The 13,516-nt window shown below is 45.3% G+C and overlaps 1 protein-coding gene across 1 annotated transcript in view; it reads left to right on the forward strand.

Annotated features, from left to right (window-relative positions):
* AHCTF1 (AT-hook containing transcription factor 1) overlaps nucleotides 1–13,516 on the forward strand; it is a 1,022,752-nt gene that overhangs the window by 120,344 nt on the left and 888,892 nt on the right. The gene's annotated exons all lie outside the window — the stretch shown is intronic.

The raw sequence follows: 13,516 nt of genomic DNA on the forward strand, positions 1-13,516 counted from the left end.
CCTCTCTTCGATCTTTTTTTAAAATCCAGACCCAAGAGGAAAAACAACTGGGTATTCAAAACGCTGTAGTTACCTTGCAAGCTAGTGTAGATCACGCTACACCCGTTCAAGATAACATCTTAGCAGAAACCCAAGATATGGCCGATATGAATTCGGCAGGGAACCGAGCCAATGCCGGGAGTAGCTCAAGTGAGACAGAAACAGCGACCATGAATGAATCTAGTTCAGACCTAAGCTCTCTACCAAAAACCAGGGCGGAGAAGAGTCCAGTTTGCATGCCTTCTGGTGTCACAGCTAACGAGCCCTCACAGGTCGATTCATCCGAAGGAAGGTCTTTTGCTCCAAATATGGTTGACCATCAGTCATTAATGGCTCCCTCGAGTAGCCTCCTCGAGACCGTCTTGGCAGAAATGAGAAACAATTTTGCAATCTCAGAGAAGAATCAACTAAAAATCCAAGAGACGTGCGATGCCTTCGACACCAAGCTGAACGCTCTGGGAGAGAGAGTTAAAATAGTAGAAGCTACGGTAGAAGTTCTGAGCAAGGAGGTAGCATCTTCGCAAAGCGAGATCAGCACTTTGAAATCTAATGAAGCCGCCCTTCGCGATACGTTGGAGTCGCTTGAGAACCAAGCTAGAAGAAACAACATAAAAATTCTCAACATTCCAGAGGGTCGTGAGGGTGGAGATATGAAAGGCTTCGTTACAGGGCTACTTAAAGAATATTTCCCTTGGTCAGACCCTATAGTGCTAGCTGAAGATATACAAAGAGTACATCGAGACCCCTTTGGGAAAGATAAACTCAAAAAAACCCCGAGAAAAATCCTTGTTAATTTTAAAACTTACTCTCTCAAAGAAAGAATACTGGGCGAAGCTTTAAAACAGGGGGTCTACAATAAGGATGATTGGTCCTTTAGAATCAGATCTGATGTCGCTAAGGTCACTCAAGACAGACAATGGCAACTCGGACAATTTATGTCCGAACTAAAATCTCTTGGAGCGACGGTGCAGATGAAATTCCCGGCTTCCTTAAAGATCATGTGGAGAAATAAAATGCACAACATTAGAGATCCAAGAGAGGTCGAACGACTACTGACACAAATGAAGGAACAACAATAAAAAAAAAAAATTAAAAAAAAGTAAGTAATGGGCTGGTGGGCTGGTGGGCAAAGAGCTCAAAACGGGCAAATCCAATTTGCCAAATGGAATTAAGGGAGGCTTCCTCGGGGTGGGTTTCGAGAGTCACTGTAATTCTAACAAATAAAATAATGCACAAAAAGGGTGGGGAGCAAACTAGGGAGAAAAAAAAAAAATGTCCTCATAATGCGAACAGGAAGGTGGAAGGGGATCTAAAGGCAACAAAAACTCTTCTCAACACGAAAGAAAAGATAATATCTCATGGATGATTTTTTGACTGTTAAAATTTTATCCTGGAATGTCAACGGCCTTAGAAATAGAAGTCGTAGGAGGGTGATTTTAGAGTATTTGAAACTGTCCGAGTGGAACATCTTGATTCTCCAAGAGACTCATCTTCTCAAGGAAGAATGGGCAGACATTATAAAAAACCACAGATGGATAGATTCATATGTTTGTACGGACCAGAAACACAATACAAAGGGAGTCATTATTATATTTAAATCATCCGCCAAAGTATCTGTCACAACGAGCCTAGTTGATAAACAAGGGAGATGGGCTATAGCTAATATAAAACTACAAAGCAACGCGTTTACAATAGTAGGCTATTATGGACCCAATTGTGACGACTCTGAACCCCTGCAAAACTTATATACCCAGTTGTTATCATCTACAGCCCCCATAATCTGGGGAGGGGATTTTAACATCATTTTAGATCCAATACTCGACAGGCATCCTTCAAGGAAAGAATTAAATCTACCAAATATGAGGCAATGGTTATCGCTGTGCATAAAAGATCTGGGATTGGTCGATATTTGGAGAGGAAAAAACCCCGGAAAAAAGGGATCTACCTTTCACAATAAAAGACTGGGCCATTTTTCTCGAATTGATTTCTTCCTCCTGCACTCCAGTCTTGGGCCATGTACCTCTCGAGCAGACCACATCCCTGCACATTTATCTGACCACTCAGCAATAGCCCTGGACATACAGGTGAAAAAAAACAACGTTACAGGGCGCTGGACAGTAGATCGTACGATCTTTCTGGATAATCAGAATATAGACCTTCTCATGTCTGAAACAATAGAATTCTTTAAGATAAATAAGAAGGAGATGACACCACAAATTGTTTGGGATACTTACAAAGCAGTTATGAGGGGTAAAATCCTTAACATTGCTGCCTGGAAAAATAAAAAGAGTAAATCCACGATTAAATCTATGGAGGATGAACTAAACATTCTTGATACCAAACTGGCAGAAGAAGCATCACCCTTGAACAGAGCGCAATTGATGGCAGAAAGGGCTCAAAAAAAGTCAAATCTAGCTGACCACTTAGAGATTAAATTAAAGGAGAAATGGGAAACTAGTAAATTGTCACACCATGAATATGGCGAAGGCTGTGGGAAACTACTAGCATGGAAGCTAAAATCTGAACAAACTAGAAATAAGATTCCTAAGATACGAAAGGGCCAATCGGGAACATTAACAATAGAAGACACAGAAATCAGAGAAGAATTTCAAAATTTCTTCAATGAACTATATAAAGAAGACTGCTATCCGACCGAGACCCAACTTCAAAACTATCTGGAGTCTATAGATCTTCCATCTATTAGTGAGCAAGAAAGGAAAGAAATAAACAAAGAAATAGGTGAAGAAGAGGTCTCAGAAGCTATTAGGAATCTAAAGAGAGGAAAAGCATCCGGGCCGGACGCTCTACCAAACGAATTTTACCAGTCACTAAGTAAAACACTAATTCCTCACTTAACTGAACTAATGAACGACATTTTTATCAATAAAAAGAATCTTCCTACTTCATGGAATGAAGCGACTATCAGTATCATCTTGAAACCCGGAAAAAATCCAGAACAGTGCGAATCATATAGGCCCATATCTCTTTTAAACTGCGACTATAAAATTTATACGCAAATTCTGACAACAAGACTAACCAAAGTAGTCAACCCCCTAATTGGAAACAACCAGAAGGGTTTTATGAAGGGCAGACAAATCCAAGAATTAACCCAAGAACTTATTACAGCTATTGACATAGCAACCGAGGAAAAACTTCCATTAGCTATCATCACCTTGGACGCTGCCAAGGCGTTCGATAGGGTTAACTGGGCATATTTGAACAGGGCTCTGAGTAGATACGAACTTGGAGACAATTTTCAAGATTCAATTAAATCAATATATAAAAATCCCTCCGCCAGAGTCCTAGTTAACAACAATCTCTCAAATAAAATACAAATCATGAGAGGCACTAGACAAGGCTGTCCTTTGTCGCCACTTCTTTTTAACCTGTACATAGAGCCTTTAGCAATAAAATTAATGAATAACTCTAACATATCCCCATTTTCATATAATGGATGGACAAAAAAAGTTGCCCTTTTTGCAGATGATTTGATGATTTTCACTGACAACTTTTTAACTTCCCTTCATGATATTGAGATCTCTATTAACCAATTTGGTGCACTCTCTGGATATATGGTCAACCAGGCCAAATCTGAAATCATGGTATGGAATTGTACTAACACTAATAATCATCCCCTGATAAAAACAAAAATAAGATACCTAGGGCTAGACATAATTACTGACATAAATAAAATTGCGGAAGTAAACTTTAAGAGGGTACTCAGCGAAACCAAAAAGCTCCTAAGAACTTGGAGTGGCTTACAGTTAACTTTTATGGGCAGGTCTAATATCATTAAAATGATGATACTACCGAAATTCACTTATATTTTTAGCACGATCCCGCTGGAATTTAACAGAACATCAATAAAGTTACTGCAGGGAGAGTTACATTTGTTTACTTGGGCCAATAAAACCCCTCGCATTGCATGGAATAAACTTAGAAAGAAGAAAGATCAAGGGGGTATTGCTAGCCCAGACCTATTGCACTACTGCTGGGCCTTCCAGTTTAAATACGCAAGAATCTTATTAAACGATTATAAATTTTTACCCACCACACCTGCAAGCTATAACGAGTCCTGTGGGAAAATATTTATATAAATTTGGTCACCCAAAATTTTACAAGAAAATAAAACTAAAGATCCTCCTATCTGCTGTCAAACTGTGGACACAAGTAAGAAAAACAATTAGAATTCCATACTACAGTGATTATGCCCCGATCTGGGAGTCCCCGGGCACGCCAGAATGCCTCCGAGATAGTCTCTCAACTCCTCTTTTAACAAATGGGATTACTAGATGGGGACAACTGATAAAACAGGGTAACATCATTAGCTGGTCACTCCTGAATGACAACACGGGAGGGACTTTATCCAAATTTAAGTTTTACCAGTTATCCAGTTGGATCAAAACTTTGAAGGAACCCTATGAAGGAGATAGAGAAATAGAAATCAAAATGCTCAATATCGGAGCGCAAAAGAAAGAAGTCTCCCTATGGTACTGGACACTTACAGAATCAGTAGAAGACAACCTCAAGACACTAGAAAAGATCTGGAGAAACGCACTGCCGACAAATGACATCGAAAACCTATGGCAAGTATCTATGGGGAAATGCTGGGGTGTTATAAAATCTGCTGCCCTAAGAAGAAACCACTTGTTTACTCTACATAGAGCGTATTGGACGCCGAAAAAACTTTCAAAATTTAAAAATTCAACTCCGAAAAAATGCCCGAAATGCGATGAAGATGAAGTAGACGACCTGCATATGTTTCGGCAGTGCCCTCAGATCGATGTCTTCTGGAAAGAAGTGTCCAAAACCCCGGAGGAGGTATTTAAACTCCCAATCGAAGTAAGTACCCACTTGGTTATTTTTGGGATTAGAGAAGAAGAGGCAAATCTTCCTAAATTAACGAAAGAGCAAGAAAACCTGCTCTTCACCTTAATTCTTCTCGCTAGAAGAGAAATATGTGTGAATTGGATAAGACCTGTAACTCCTACACATATGGGGTGGATAAACAATGTACATAGAATTTCACGTTTGGACAGGAGTGGGAGTGTAAATAAAAGATTTAAATTTTGGGAAATTTGGGAAGAACAAAATGGTTTGACTAGCTAAACTATAGGATGTTGCAATTGAGTCCAATGATTAAGCATTAGCAATACATCTGAAGTCTAGAAGACTGGAGTAGCCTGAGGGGCTATCTTTCCCCAGTTTCCAAAAAAAAAAAAAGGTTAAAGAGATACAGTACCCTTGACAACTCTCTACAATGGGTGCCACGAAAGAGAGTAACTCAAACGTCAAGAGATCCCTGAGAAATCTCAAAACCCAGTATTGCATAATGAGGACTAAAAAAAAAAAAAATAAAAAATAAAAAAGACAACATTGAACAGCATTAACATATGGACAAAAATATTACCTGAACTGCAGACAGTGCCCTTCCCTGATCCATAATGTGGTACTGGAGAGGTGTGGCTCACTAGTTAGAGGCGGCAGACCCGTAAGCAGAGAATCGGCCAGGGACCAATTCCCGACGCGGCAGGGTTGTGGACCAGGGTCAAAACGGACTCGATAATTCTCGCCTCGGTACCTACTCTAACCAGGAACACACTCGGCAACTCTGGGCATTAAGCTTGCCTCATCTCTACAACGGCCCCCCTCAGACGCCGGGGATTCCTGGTTTCACCTTGGAGATACCCAGAAAAGGGACCATCTAACAGGGATAGCCAGGACGGGTTCCCCAGCGGTCTACAGCGCCGGGACGCCCCGTTGCTGGGGTAGCTGTGCGCTTTACAAGTCTACAACATTTACTGCAAACTGGCAGCCAGAGGGTTTGTGCTGCAGGGGGTTGGGCCTATTTGTCCCAAGGACAAAATACACATGAAAACTTGTTGCCCTTGACCCCAAACAATATGTCCTGGGCGTCCACATCCCTGCAGGCTAGATACGACAGCTGGTTACCCACGCATGGGTGAAATGATCTGACCACCTAGAGGGAGAGGGCACCCAGGTTATGGATCTGCTGCCAACAGAACGGGAGTGTTACGGAGAGGGGGCTCATCACCTGTCTGCGGCTACATGATGTGAGCAGCAGATCCTGGGATGAGGGATGCAGAGGGTGCGTATTGAAGAACTTGGCCTACTCCACTGATTGTCTGAGCCCTCAAGAAAGTAGCACACAATGGGAGGGTAAAGATCAATATTCATTTCCAGCGATCCATGTTGAAGACCGTAACATTTTGGACCTAAACTAGTCCGATGTTTGCCACTGATGTGGGACCTAGACTGCTCTGGTAGAGTTTTGGCTTGAGGTGTTTTTGCCTGTCATTGAAGGAAACTTTCCTTGCTGATTGTTTGATACTTTTCAACACTGTTGACCATCTGCTTCTTCTCGAGCAGTTTTGGACAGGTTCTCGCTTGACACTGATATGGTTTGCTTCTTTAATTGCAGATCCAGCTTATTGCGGTAACATTGGGACCCATATTTCAACTCCCACAATATGTTGACAGGCGTCTTGCATAGATCTGATTTACATTTTTATGTTCATTTTAGACCTCTGTTCTACCTGATTTGTGTTGACATTTTAGTTTCGTTCATACCCTAATGACACCTAGTTCCACCTGGAGGTGCTGTGCTAAATTAAACTCCAAGCATTGTAAGATAGCACACATTGAACATTTGGCTTTGATCTAGTGAATGTAAACTGTTACTGAGGCTTTTGGCCCTTAAGCATCGTGGAGCCTCCCCATTTGTGTTCTCTTAAGTGGCCTTAGTATATTCTCCAGTATATGGTCAAGGTTTTATGCCCTTTTTAACTCTAAGTCTGTAATGGAAATGCCCTATTGGGAGAGCTCCCTGACTATGTACTGCATGCCTCAGGCGTGTCAGGACTGATGCTGTTAAGTTAATCTTCAGTTTATGGAAATGAGGCACTGTCTCACCCATGGTAGACACTCCGTTTGAAACCACTAATGATCAGTGCAAGCGTAGATTTAAGATTCTCACTCTAACACACAAATATTAGCATGTTCCTCACAGTAGATTTTAAGGTATTGTCACAACTGCTCCTTTTATGTTGGAGACTTGTTTTTAGTAATGGTTCCTAGATCCTCTATTCTCTATTATGGGAATCTCCTTCCATATTTAAAGAAATGGAAATCTCTCTATCTGCTGTTAGGAAATTGTTTTTATAAAGTTGGCTTTTTTGTAAATATCGGTCACTATCAAATTTTAAATTCCAAGAAAAATTATTTGTAACTTTATACATTTTATAGTTTAAGTATTTTTCTCACTTCAAACATAGGACCACCAGACACTCATGAATATAAACTTAGATATAACATATTGATATAACCATATAAGAGATATGTATTTCTTACCCACATCACTGGAAAAATTGTATTTCAAGATTCCTGATAGGCAACATGATGAGTGCAAACATGTTACTGCGTTCTTGATTAGAGGTGTGCGAAATTTGAGTCATTTGCTCTTGGGCAATTATGTGAAATTTCGGAAAAATCTAGTGGAATGCAGGAACGGCACTTAGCGCTATGTTATAGCATGAAGTGTGTCTGGACACATTTCACTCTTAAACTATTGTGCAAAAACACAGCGTGGTGTGCAAAGATACATCTCTTTTCATTATTTCCATGCATTAATGCAAACGTTTTCCACAAATAGCATGTAATTGTACTTTAGGAATTTTGCATAACAAGCATAACACAAAATAATGAAAGATGATGCCTGTGTAATAGAAATTTTGCCATGGCCTCTTCTTGATAAGTAAAATTTGTATGCTCTGTTTTGTTGAACTTCCTTTAACCTGATTATGCTATTTTACATCATGTGGTGAAGTAAGACTTTAAACCATCTTTATTATAGTCCATCCCTTACTACAGAAACATCTTACATCATGTATTTCATTTATTCCCTTTAGAAATGAAGTGTCTAGTGTCTCAACCCAAAACTTTATCCTTGTTCCATCTCTTACCACCTCTCTTTAATTTCCGTAGTCTAACATTTGAAATCACATCATGTTGCCATGTTATGTTAGATAAAAAAATGTAATCCAGGATTCTGCACATGGTGATCCACCTAATTGCACATTACTTTAATTCCATCTAATTCATTCTCGTAGACTGCCACATAGCTATTTGTATGTGGAATTGAATGAATGCAATGATGTACATTATTGGAAGAGTTGTATGAATAATATATTGTGTGTGCTTCATCGCTTATTTTTAGTAGTATCAGATATAATTATAATTAAAATAGGCCGCACAGGTAGAGATGGACTGCCTCCCTATGTCCCCATTTTTTATGCCCTTGTGGGGAGGATCACTGTACAGATCAGTGGGTTTGTAGCGTGTAGAGTGATCCACTCCCTATGTCATGCCTTAGGCCATGTGATGTACTTTGCGGATGCTGAGTGTAGGAAGCTGGCTCTGTTTATGGTATGCCCCCTAGGTGGTTCTACTGTGCAGAGAGTTCAGGAGTTCCCCCAAAAGTATACAGGGCTCAATGTAAAACCCAAAGTGCTCTATTAATGATAGTGTGGGTGAGCAGCCTTAGGCCTAACGCTAAGGATGGTAAGACATTTATTGCACAACATTGACCAATAATGAACTACCAACCCAAAAAGAAAATTCGCATCAATTGTTGAAAAATATACTTTTATATATTTTTTTTAGAGAAAGATCTTTGTAATAAGGTAAGTACGTTTTTAAATAAAAATACTTTTCATTTTCAAAAGTCGCCACTTAGAACAATTTCTGAGCAGTTCAATGTTATCCTTTTGGGAAAACAGTATCGCGGTTAAACAGGTAAGTATCACACTTAGAGTTCCAGTCATTGGGACCAGTGGTCATCCTAGGGCAAGGGTCAGGTGAAAATCAAAACTGCGCCACCATCAGCATGGGGAGGGGGGATTAGGGGGCGGTTGCAGAGGTAAAAAAATCAGAGTTCGGCCCAACGCGTTTCAATGGAGACTGTGGGCGCTCGGAGCTACACTGCTTGCAGGTAAGTAGATCGGTTGCAGGGGCCAAGCTTTGAGGTTTCGGTTATGCACGGGGTGGCCACAAAGCGGCACCAGCGTCAGGTGCAACAGGGTGCAAATTCTGCGTCGGGCGCCCATTGCTCTTCAATGGAGATTCTGTTTTGAGCAAACAGGCTGCAGGCGTGGCAACGGATGTTGCAGGAAGGGGATCAACGACAGCCTAGTTAAGTAGAGATGTAGGGGGGTTGTAGGGGCACGGTTTGTTCAGCTCAGCAAGGCCCAGGGGCTTTGGGTGCAGGGGTGCCTTTCGACGTAGGAGTCTAATTACTGGAGCCGTTCGTGGTCAGGGGGAGCCTATAGGTTCACACTGCAGGCGCCACCATGAAGATCAGGAGATGTTAATCTGAAAGACTATTAGTTATAGATTCCTTACCTTAGAATTAACCCCAGGCGTCATACTGGATCCGGAGAACTTTTTTTTGTGGCAGTACCCCTGCGCGTCGGTAAGTGGCGTCAGTCGACTCTGCGTGCGTTGTCGGCGTCTTGATCGCCGGGATAAAGTCGCTGTATCTACTTAGATGCCGCCCCTGCACGCTGACGTCTGTTCTTTCTTTTTCTGTGCCAGCCAGCGCCGATCCGGAGAGAGCAGTACCTTTAGTCATTTTGTGACACTTTTTCCGACTTTGTCAACCTCTTTTTCGAGCCGTTTGACTCCTTGTGCATGTAGGGATGTCCCCCTTGCTTCAAGCCTTGTGACTCCTGCCACAAATTGATGTCGGTCACGGACCCGCAGCTCGTGTGCTTCTGGTGTCTGGAGCGCGACCACGACCACGACCCGAAGTCGTGCTCAGACTGTCGGGCCACGAACCTGAAGTCTTTGCGGGAGTAGTCCCGAAATCTTCTGGAGTCCCGGCAGTCCGCTCCGAGCGGCCCGAGGTCCCGGTCGAGAGGGAGGTTGCAGGACCAGTAGCGTAGTCACCACCATCATTCCTCCTTGAAGTCTTCGTCATCGGGTAAGTCAAAGCACAAGAAGAAGGCAAAAAAACACTGTTGGTCTTCGTCCTTCGGCTCCGCCCGCGGAGCCTACTGGGAGAGCTCTGAACTTCCCTTCCTTCCCGGGAGCCGGAGCGTTCCCTCCCCCGCTTTGTGCTTTTTATGAAGCCCTCTGCTCCATCTTTGGGCAGCCTGACTTCGGGCCTCTCGGACTTGCCCGGCAGCTCCGGCCTCTATGCCTCAGGGCCCCCAGGGATCCAGGCCTGGATCCGGATTGGCGCTGACCTGTACTTTTCTACCTCTGTTCTATTCTGGCGTTCCTCATCGCCCTGAGTGGCAGCCAGAGGTGGGTGAGTAGGACTGGGAGGGGTCTGTTGACCCTCTGGCAGACCAGCTTGAAGAGCCGGACTGGACAGAAGAGTTTGGTGAGGCCAGTGGTCTGGATACCTCTCCAGACCTTGGTATGCTTTCTCCCCCCACCGTTGCCATGGAGGAGGGAGCCTCCTACGCTGTGGTATTGCGTAGGGCTGCTGAGGCCTTGGGCCTTGAGCTTCCTACGGTGGCAGGCAGGACTAACCTCCTGTATGTGATGCTTCAGCCGACAGCGGCCTCTTTGGAGCGCCTGCTGCCGTTCAATGAGGCCCTTATAGACATCCTTCTGGGCACTTGGTCCAAGCCCAGCACAGGGGCTCCTGTGGATAGGATGATTGCCCAACACCATTGCCCGGCCCCGTGCGACCCAATTTTCCTCTCCCAACACCCTATCCACGAGAACTTGGTGGTCCAAGCCTCAACGTTCCCTACTGCTTCCCCAGATAAGGAATCCAAGAAGCTGGACCATCTTGGGAAGATGTTGTCTTCCGCCAGCTTAGGACTGCGGTCTATGAACACCGCATGTCTCTTGGGCCGTTCTACCCACTCTGGTTGCGCAGGTGCTGCCACAGTGCCTGGAGGAGGCCCGGATCGTACTCTCCTGTGCGGTTGCAGAGGTTAGAGATGCAGCAAAGTTTGCCATTTGATGTGGGCTGGATACCGCCAACTCGCTGGGTACAACAATTTCTACGGCGGTAGCCTTGGGGCACTATGCCTGGCTGAGGTCCACAAGCTTCTCTGGGAATGTCCAATCAACCCTTTTGGACATGCCCTTTGATGGCCGTCACCTGTTTGGCGACAAGACGGACAATGCGCACTAGCGCTTCAAGGACTCTAGACCTATGGCCAGATACTTGGGCCTCGCTGCCACCTCTCCCCCCGTTCAGTCTGCCTATGGCCATTTTCGTGGCTAAGGAAGGGGTGCCCCACAACGTTCCGCCCAGGGCCACAGGCCGCCGCAAGCTACCCAGGCTCTGCGTGGCCGGTTACGTGGGACCCAGCTTCGTGGGTCTGGGGGCCAGCGGGCGGGCCAGTCCTCCAGTGCTCACTCTGCAGCAGCCACCAGACCTTTCTAGTCGGACCTTTCCGTGCCACCAGTTGCCTGTTGGTTTCAGGATCTGACATCTCCCCCCCCCTCCCCCCGGCACAACATGTTGGACAGGTGGGTTTTGCAGATAGACCGAAGGGGTTACTCTCTCCCCTTGGAGACTACCCCTCCCTCCATGCCACCAACATTCCGCCATATGTCAGAGGTTCACTTGGCCCTTCTCCGTCAGGAAGTTACGGGTCTCTCGGCCAGGGGAGCTATCGAGTGAATCCCTGTCCCAGAAATAGGTCGTGGTTGTTACTCCCAATACTTCCTGCTACCCAAGAAGGACAAAGGCCTGCGTCCTATCTTGGATCTCAGGGATGTCAACCGTTTCCTTCGGAAGGAGAAGTTCAAAATGTTGACATTAGCTCAGGTCCTGTCTGCCCTCGACTATGGAGACTGGATGGTAGCATGGGACTTACAGGACGCTAACTTCCACATTCCAGCCCACAGGTGTTGCCTACGGTTCTGGGCAGGCCACGAGCATTTTCAGTTTACCGTGCTCCCCTTTGGCCTTACCAGCGCCCCTCGGGTGTTCACGAAAGTGATGGCGGTGGCCGCAGCTCATCTACGCTGATCAGGGGTTCCAGTCTTCCCCTATCTCAACAACTGGCTGTTGAAGGCGAGTTAGCCCCAGGCTGTCGTCTCCCACCTCCAGACTACGGCGGACCTTCTGCACTCGCTGGGGTTCACGATCAACGTGCTGAAGTCACACCTAATTCCCTCTCAGAAGCTCCTTTTCATTGGAGTTCTGGATAGAGCGCAGTTTCGGGCTTATCCTACCCAGCAGCGAGTCCGGGATATTTGGGCTATGATACCGATTTTTCAGCCTCTATCCCGGGTTTCGTGAATTACCTTGAGGCTGCTGGGCCTCATGGCCTCCTGCATCCTGCTAGTGGATCATGCCAGGTGGCGTATGTGGGCTCTGCAGTGGGTCTTGAATTTCCAGTGGGCACATCATCATGGGAATCTTTCTGATTGCGTCCAGATCTCGGAGGGCACTACACACCAATTGCAGTTGTGGCTTATGAACCAGAATTGGGTCAGTGGCAGATCCCTCTCCCTTCCCCAACCAGACTTAACAGTGGTGACAGATATTTCCCTTCTGGGGATGGGGCGGCCATATCGGAGAGGTGGAGATCAGAGGTCTCTGGTTCAATCTTCTGGAGCCCCGGATGCTTCTTCTGGCACTGAAGGGATTCCTTCCTTCTGTTAAAGGAAGGGTAGTGCACGTGTTCACTGACAACACCTCCGGCATGTGGTACTGCAACAAAAATGACTGGGTTCGTGGACCCTATGTCAAGAGGCTCTTCACCTTTAGACGTGGCTGGAACATCAGGGCATGTCCGTGGTGGTTCAATACCTGGCTGGTTCTCTGAATGCCAAGGCAGACGAGCTCAGCCACCGGTGCAAGATGGATCACAAATGGCGTCTTCACTCGGAGGTGGTGCAAGGTCTCTTTTTTTTTTTTTTTTTTAAAGCTTTATTTAGATTTGCAAAATCAAACGGTACACAAATGTTAGCTGTGCAATCATCGATGTGGTGGTGCAAGGTCTCTTTCAACAGTTGGGAGAGCCTTGGTGAGATCTCTTTGCTCTGAAGAGAACGTGCAATGTCAGCAGTTCTGTGCGTTGGAATTTCCATTCCCCACCTGGAGCACACAGTGGTGACGGATGCATCCCTCCTGGGATGGGGAGGCCACTTGGGGGAGGCGGAGATCAGAGGCCTCTGGTCTCCGGCGGAGTCCCGGCTCCATATCATTCTGTTGGAGCTTCGGACGATCCAACTTGCACTGAAGGTATTCCTTTCCTCTGTCCGGGGAAGTGTGGTGCAGGTGTTCACGGACAACACCACCACCATGTGGTATTGCAACAAACATGGCGGGGTGGGGTCCTGGACTCTGTCAGGAGGCTCAGCGCTTCTGGACATGGCTGGAAAATCAAGGCATCACCTTGATGGTTCAACACCTGGCAGGTTCTCTGAATGCCAGGGCAGACGAGCTCAGCCACCGGTGCAAGATGGATCACAAATGGCG

Source organism: Triturus cristatus, chromosome 6, assembly GCF_964204655.1.
Source record: "Triturus cristatus chromosome 6, aTriCri1.1, whole genome shotgun sequence".
Taxonomy (NCBI): Eukaryota; Metazoa; Chordata; class Amphibia; order Caudata; family Salamandridae; genus Triturus; species Triturus cristatus.